Below are 5,624 nucleotides of genomic sequence, written 5' to 3' on the forward strand. Positions count from 1 at the left end.
CTTAAGGTTGAGAATATCAAGTTGATAGTCATGTTTTTTTTTTTTAAAGTATTTCTTTAATGTTTATTTTGAGAGAGAGAGAGAGACAGAGCATGGGCAGGAGGGGCAGAGAGAGAGGGAGACACAGAGTCCTAAGCAGGCTCTAGGCTCTGGGCTGTCAGCTCGGAACCCGATGTGGGACTTAACCCACGAACTGTGAGATCATGACCTGAGCCAAAGTTGGATGCTTAGCCGACTGAGCTACCCAGGCACCCCACTTGATGGTCATCTTTAATAATTTTCTAAACAAGTAGCCAAAATGTAGGAGTTGCCTTATTCCATTATGTACAATAATCTTTATATATTTTTTAGTGTCTTTTCATATCTCCTCCTTTGCCCACCGCATCATTCACCCATACTCTCTGCTTCATGCTTGAAGGCAAGATGTGGGTAAATGTTATCTATTATCTGGTAACTTAGTTTCCAGGGACAGACTGTAGTCTCTCTCTTCTCAAGCCTAGAAGGAGCCTCTTTGTATTTGTAGACATTCCCTTTGAGCCTGATGCCCTGTAAAACAATTTACCCTCTGGAAAAGGAGGTTAGATCCCTTACACATTCTCTCTTCTATCCACATTCAAACTGTCCTGAGTCTCCTGACTGACAAGGAGAATCAAACTGACTTGAGAAGTTGTCCAACAGGGCTACAAATTATCTTCAATATCTCTTCCTGACCATCTACCTTACTCCTATGGGAACCTTTTATGAATTAAATTATCTCAGGAATTACTATCTTTGCAAGTGGAAATAACGGGCGGAGTATTACAACGCAGAGACACGCAGATATTATCTATAACATTGGCAGGCTGAGCCAAGGTTTTCCTTCTTTAATGCATGGAGGGGGGATGGGTGTGCAATCTCATTCTGTCAAAAATGCTGAAGATTTTCATATATCACTGAGTTTCAAAATAAATTACGTGCGTAGTAGTGCTACATTAAACCAACATCCAGCATTATGTTTCTTTACCAAGTTGCGATGCTTTTTTATCTCTTGAAATAAGAAACACATTTAACTTGGTTTCTATGATCATCCTGAAAATAATACTCTCTTGTTTTGGCATAAAGTAGAAACATGCATTTTTAATCAAGAAGTATGCTTTTCATTGAGAGAGGGGAGAGCCGGCACCTCGCGCTGACTTTAAAGCGGTTTTGTAGAGTTGTGGAGGGCAGACATTGCCCGCTTCATCCACAGCTCAGCCTACTCACTACTGACATCAGGGCTGGCGGGGCTGGCTTCAGACGAACATTGTGGAGTGAGGTTTCACTCATTTCTGTCAAGCCTCTTCTCCCACCTCAGGATGAAAAAGAGAAATGGCATTTCTTTTAAGCTTGGATGCCATGTTCCGACTTACCCCACAGGCTTTATTTTTGACTTTTACCTCCTGCACTGCTAATGGGAAACTGCCAATAGTGTTGACTCTCTCTCCTACCCCATCAAATTTTCTTTTTTAGCTAAATATGTACAGAAAGTTTTATTGAAATGTGCCAAGTCCCAGCTCGGTATTCCCCGATACTACACAAAGTCAGTTGCAATAAATATAGCATTGAAAATCTCAAATTACTGAATGCACCCATTTCTGTAGTTAAATACCATGAAAGACATAAGGGAATTTACAGTATGCTTTAAAGGAGGGAAAAACACCTCCTCCCAGTCTAATAAAATTTGGTAGCTCGGGGTCACTTCCTAATAGGTGCTATTTCCTCTATTTTAATAAAGGTATTTTAACACCTGAATTCTATGCCAGATCCCATTGTCATTTTTTCCACTGACTGGCGCAACTAAATGCTGGTGGGGGCCAGACACTCTTCAAACACTGCTGTTGAATGCCAAACACAACTAACATGCATATGGAAGCAGCCAGAGAAAGCAGCACCCCCCCCGTAATTATAGCCAAAGGCTTGCAGTCCGGAGAGCTCACAGGAACTTCTGGGGTGGATGGGGGTCAGGAAGCTCCTCGACCACGGATCCCTGCATTGGCAGCTATCCTTTCCCACCCCATCAACACACAGTCTTTTTTTGCCTGCCAAATCCTTGTCCAACCCCAATTCAAATCTATTTATACTCGCCTTTCCTATTTCTGGGCTCAGATGTTAGCCCATACGGTGTGTTGACCGGCACTAAATGTTACTGTGAGAGACCAGCGTTTGCCAGCTTCCTTAGTTGCTGACAGCAGGGAGACAAAAGTTCTGAATATCCGGAAAGACCTTAATCTTCCTAGCATAATCCTGGCCTCGATGTGGTGGTGGTCGTGGGGTTCAACTTAAAAGCACCAAGTCTCCTGAAATGGAAGAATTTAGCAGGCTAAGAGTTGGTGCCAGCTGGACTTTGGCAACAATGATGGGTCCCCACAGCGGTTCTCGGAATTCAGTATGCGCGGGAATCACCTGGGGAACGTGTCAGGGGATGCAGGCTTAGGGCCCATCTGCAGAGATTCCCATTTAGTTGAGGAGGGGCAGGCCTAGGATTCTGTTTTCAGTAAACACTGAAGGTGATTGTGATGCAGGTGTTCTGAGGTCCCCACTTTAAGAAGCAGTCCTAGGTCTACAGTGCTCTCCCCCAAAACACCAGCCATGTTTCAAAAGTAAGGGGATTAGCAACCTGTTTTAAACACTTCAGTGTCGGAGTGCTGCTTTAATTCAGATTTATTTAAAGCTTTGGAACACTGAACTTTGTTGTAGAAGCTTTATTTAAAATTCTAAGGTAGAATAACCTTCTTTTCTAAGTTCAATTTTAACAAGGAATGCTATTTGAAGACTGTGGTCCTCGGTTTGTGAGGTCTGAGCATAAAAAGAAAATAAAACCCTACAAGTTGGACCTTCTTATGTAAAACTAGACCTCATTCTTTTTAAGAGGTGTGACCTCGGATCATTAAAATTTTTCTGAAGAGAAGAAATCTGGGATAGATAGCTTTCCTGATAAAATGTGCAGTAGAAATTGTAAGCAGCTTATACAGTGCTTTATCCTTTATGCTGTTTTAAGGGAGTACTTAAATGAAAAGGAATGTTTTAAAGTTAACTCGGCTGAATTCTATGTAGAACAGTAAGCAATCCCCAGGGTGCATAGCTTTTGATGTGTTCTCTTGCTTCAGTCTTTATGGATAACTTAAGAAAACATTGCCACCTTCCCTTTCTGGGAGAGTGGGGTGGGTGGGCACTCCTGTGCTGTGCAACCGTAGGACAAAAGACGCACGTAGTACATTTAAATAAAAGTAAAACAAGCAAGTTTTATTCATACAGTGGTGTTAAGGACAGTGAGTTCTTTGTTGCAGTTGTCAGTTTGTGAGTTTGGGTTCTCAGCGTAGAAAAACACAAAAGTGAACTCTTTGAAAAAGGAGGTAAATGTTGGTTGCATGGAGGGAAGACAGGTGAGGATGTCAGGCCAACAGTAAAGAAAAGCCCGTGTTTGGATTAACAGTTAAACCTAACGGTTGCTTCAGGAACTTTTTGTGATGATAGAAGATGGAGGAGCATTGAGTGAAACTGTTTCTTAAACAGAAAATAAGCATCGGCTAGTGAAGATACGAACTCATATGATGTGAATTTTCTTTTTTGGATATATGCAAAATGCTAGATAGGTCTTAAGCAAAATCTGATATTACAGTAAAACGGCTTTTCGAGATAAACAATATTCAGGTATCTATATCAGTCCATAGCTCTTTGTGCAGTACAGTCCCCTTTTCTTATGCTTCACATACTCATGGAATGTATAAAACAGTGGAAGGTACCAGTTTATCAGTACATGTGTTATCTACCTTTTGTGATGGAATTTGGTCAGAGACCCAGATGCAGCTCAGTAAAGAAAGTTGTCAGATGAACAAGAGTGACATTTCCTAGCAATAAAAATACTGTATCTTAGTAGAGTAACATTGACTGGAGTCATAAAACTGAAGACGTCTAAATATGTTTATTAACAGAAATGCCACCTACTCCCCACCCTGGGGTGTGGAAAGAAATGAAAATAAATGACCTCCAGACTTCTTAGTAGTCTCTGAGAAATATTTTTGGATGATATACTGTTAAATGTGATAAAAGTTTCTTATATTTGGTTATAACCCAGAATCAAACACATTTTCTTCGTACACTGCTAATAGGGTTTATCCGACAACTTACCGGTGTCAAGAAGCTTTTGATTTGTGAAGGGAGTTTATGGAGTCAGTGGTACCTGGTCATTGCTGTGATGGTGGTGGCACCTGATGCGTGGTATAGTAATGACTGCTCTGCAAGTTACTCTAACAGAGCTCCTTTGTGGGCTATCACAGATATATCAAATATTTAAAGACACCCATTTTCTCCTCCATTTAGTGTGTATTATAAGATAGTTGGATACTCTACTAAAAGCATATCTCTCTGCCTTCATAAAGAGTTCTGGAAAGAAAGCAAAAGACATTTAAAGCATCAAAGAGGCTGATGAATAGGGATGCCAGGATATTCAAATACATTTAGAGACAGTATTGTCAAGCTTGTTTTCTGAGCCATGATACTAAAGATAGTAGGAGCCAGCAAAGAAAAGAACTCTGTAGAAATGCAAATCTCTTCAATGTTGAATCTATTAATCCATTGCACACTTTCTTCTGAATCATACTTACTCAGATGTACAGGCAACAAAAAGTATTTAGAATATTTGCATAATTTCAAACACCCAGTTCATAAATTATTTATTGGTTGTGGTCAAATGAATGTTAGCTATTTCATAATTATCTTTTGTGTAAAAGGTTGCATGGTTTACAAAAATATTTCAATGGCAATTGAATATCTGTAGCTTGCTTAAACAGTGCAGAAAATAAATGGTACTTAATTATGTAGCACTGATGTACATTTTTCTCATGTTAAAAAATTCTTAGAAAAATTACACTTAATTTGTAGATTGATTTTAGATGAACATCAGATATTTACAGTTAAAAACATCATGGCTAAAAAAAAATCGTGGCTATACTCGAGGATTAGGCCAAAGCATTGACAAATAACATGACAGTGTGTGATATAAATCAAGTAATCAGACAACTGTATGTCTTAGTACTTAGAGCTACAAAATTATGAAACCTTAGAACAAGAAGCAGCTTCAGGAATCACTAGTTCAACATTTCACTTTGACAGTTGAGAGAATCATGGCACACAGGACTTTATTGCCTTACTCGAGATTAAAGAGACGGAATCCTAATCCAAACCATTTTCTCCAACACCACATCAGCTATATCATTTAAACAATTGTTTTCATTTTCAGGTGTAGCTTCTTGGATTTTATTCCTCAGACATAGCTCTTTGGGCAGGAAAGGCTTATAAACTAAAAAGACAAGCTATCTCTTCTGTACACACCCAATTCATACTGTACATACTGGTGAAACAGGAACAGAGAAAACACAATAGAGTCTCCTATTTGAAAAGGGGAGGAATTGAAGGCTCATAATAGTCGTTGCCCATAGCAATTCTGTAATCCTTCTGGGCACATGTCCTTAATTCCCCTTGTTCTGGGTTCAGGGACTTTTCCTTGACTAGGATCCAATTATGCATCTTGGAAATGGTTCTCCATCTGTTGCTCATGATTGCATACTCTTGGCTCGAAGCTTCACGCTCTCAGTGCTTGACTTTGC

The 5,624-nt window shown here is 39.8% G+C and overlaps 1 long non-coding RNA gene across 1 annotated transcript; it reads right to left on the reverse strand.

The window, feature by feature from the left end:
- Positions 1-1,103: 1,103 nt before the first annotated feature.
- LOC144237332 (uncharacterized) lies at positions 1,104-2,485 on the reverse strand. The gene is made up of 3 exons (XR_013336830.1): positions 2,422-2,485; positions 2,104-2,315; positions 1,104-1,328 (listed from the first exon to the last, which is right to left on the reverse strand). It is a non-coding gene; the product is annotated as an uncharacterized LOC144237332 (long non-coding RNA).
- Positions 2,486-5,624: the final 3,139 nt, after the last annotated feature.

The sequence above is a fragment of the Crocuta crocuta genome, unplaced genomic scaffold, assembly GCF_008692635.1.
Source record: "Crocuta crocuta isolate KB4526 unplaced genomic scaffold, BGI_CrCroc_1.0 scaffold196, whole genome shotgun sequence".
NCBI classification, from domain to species: domain Eukaryota; kingdom Metazoa; phylum Chordata; class Mammalia; order Carnivora; family Hyaenidae; genus Crocuta; species Crocuta crocuta.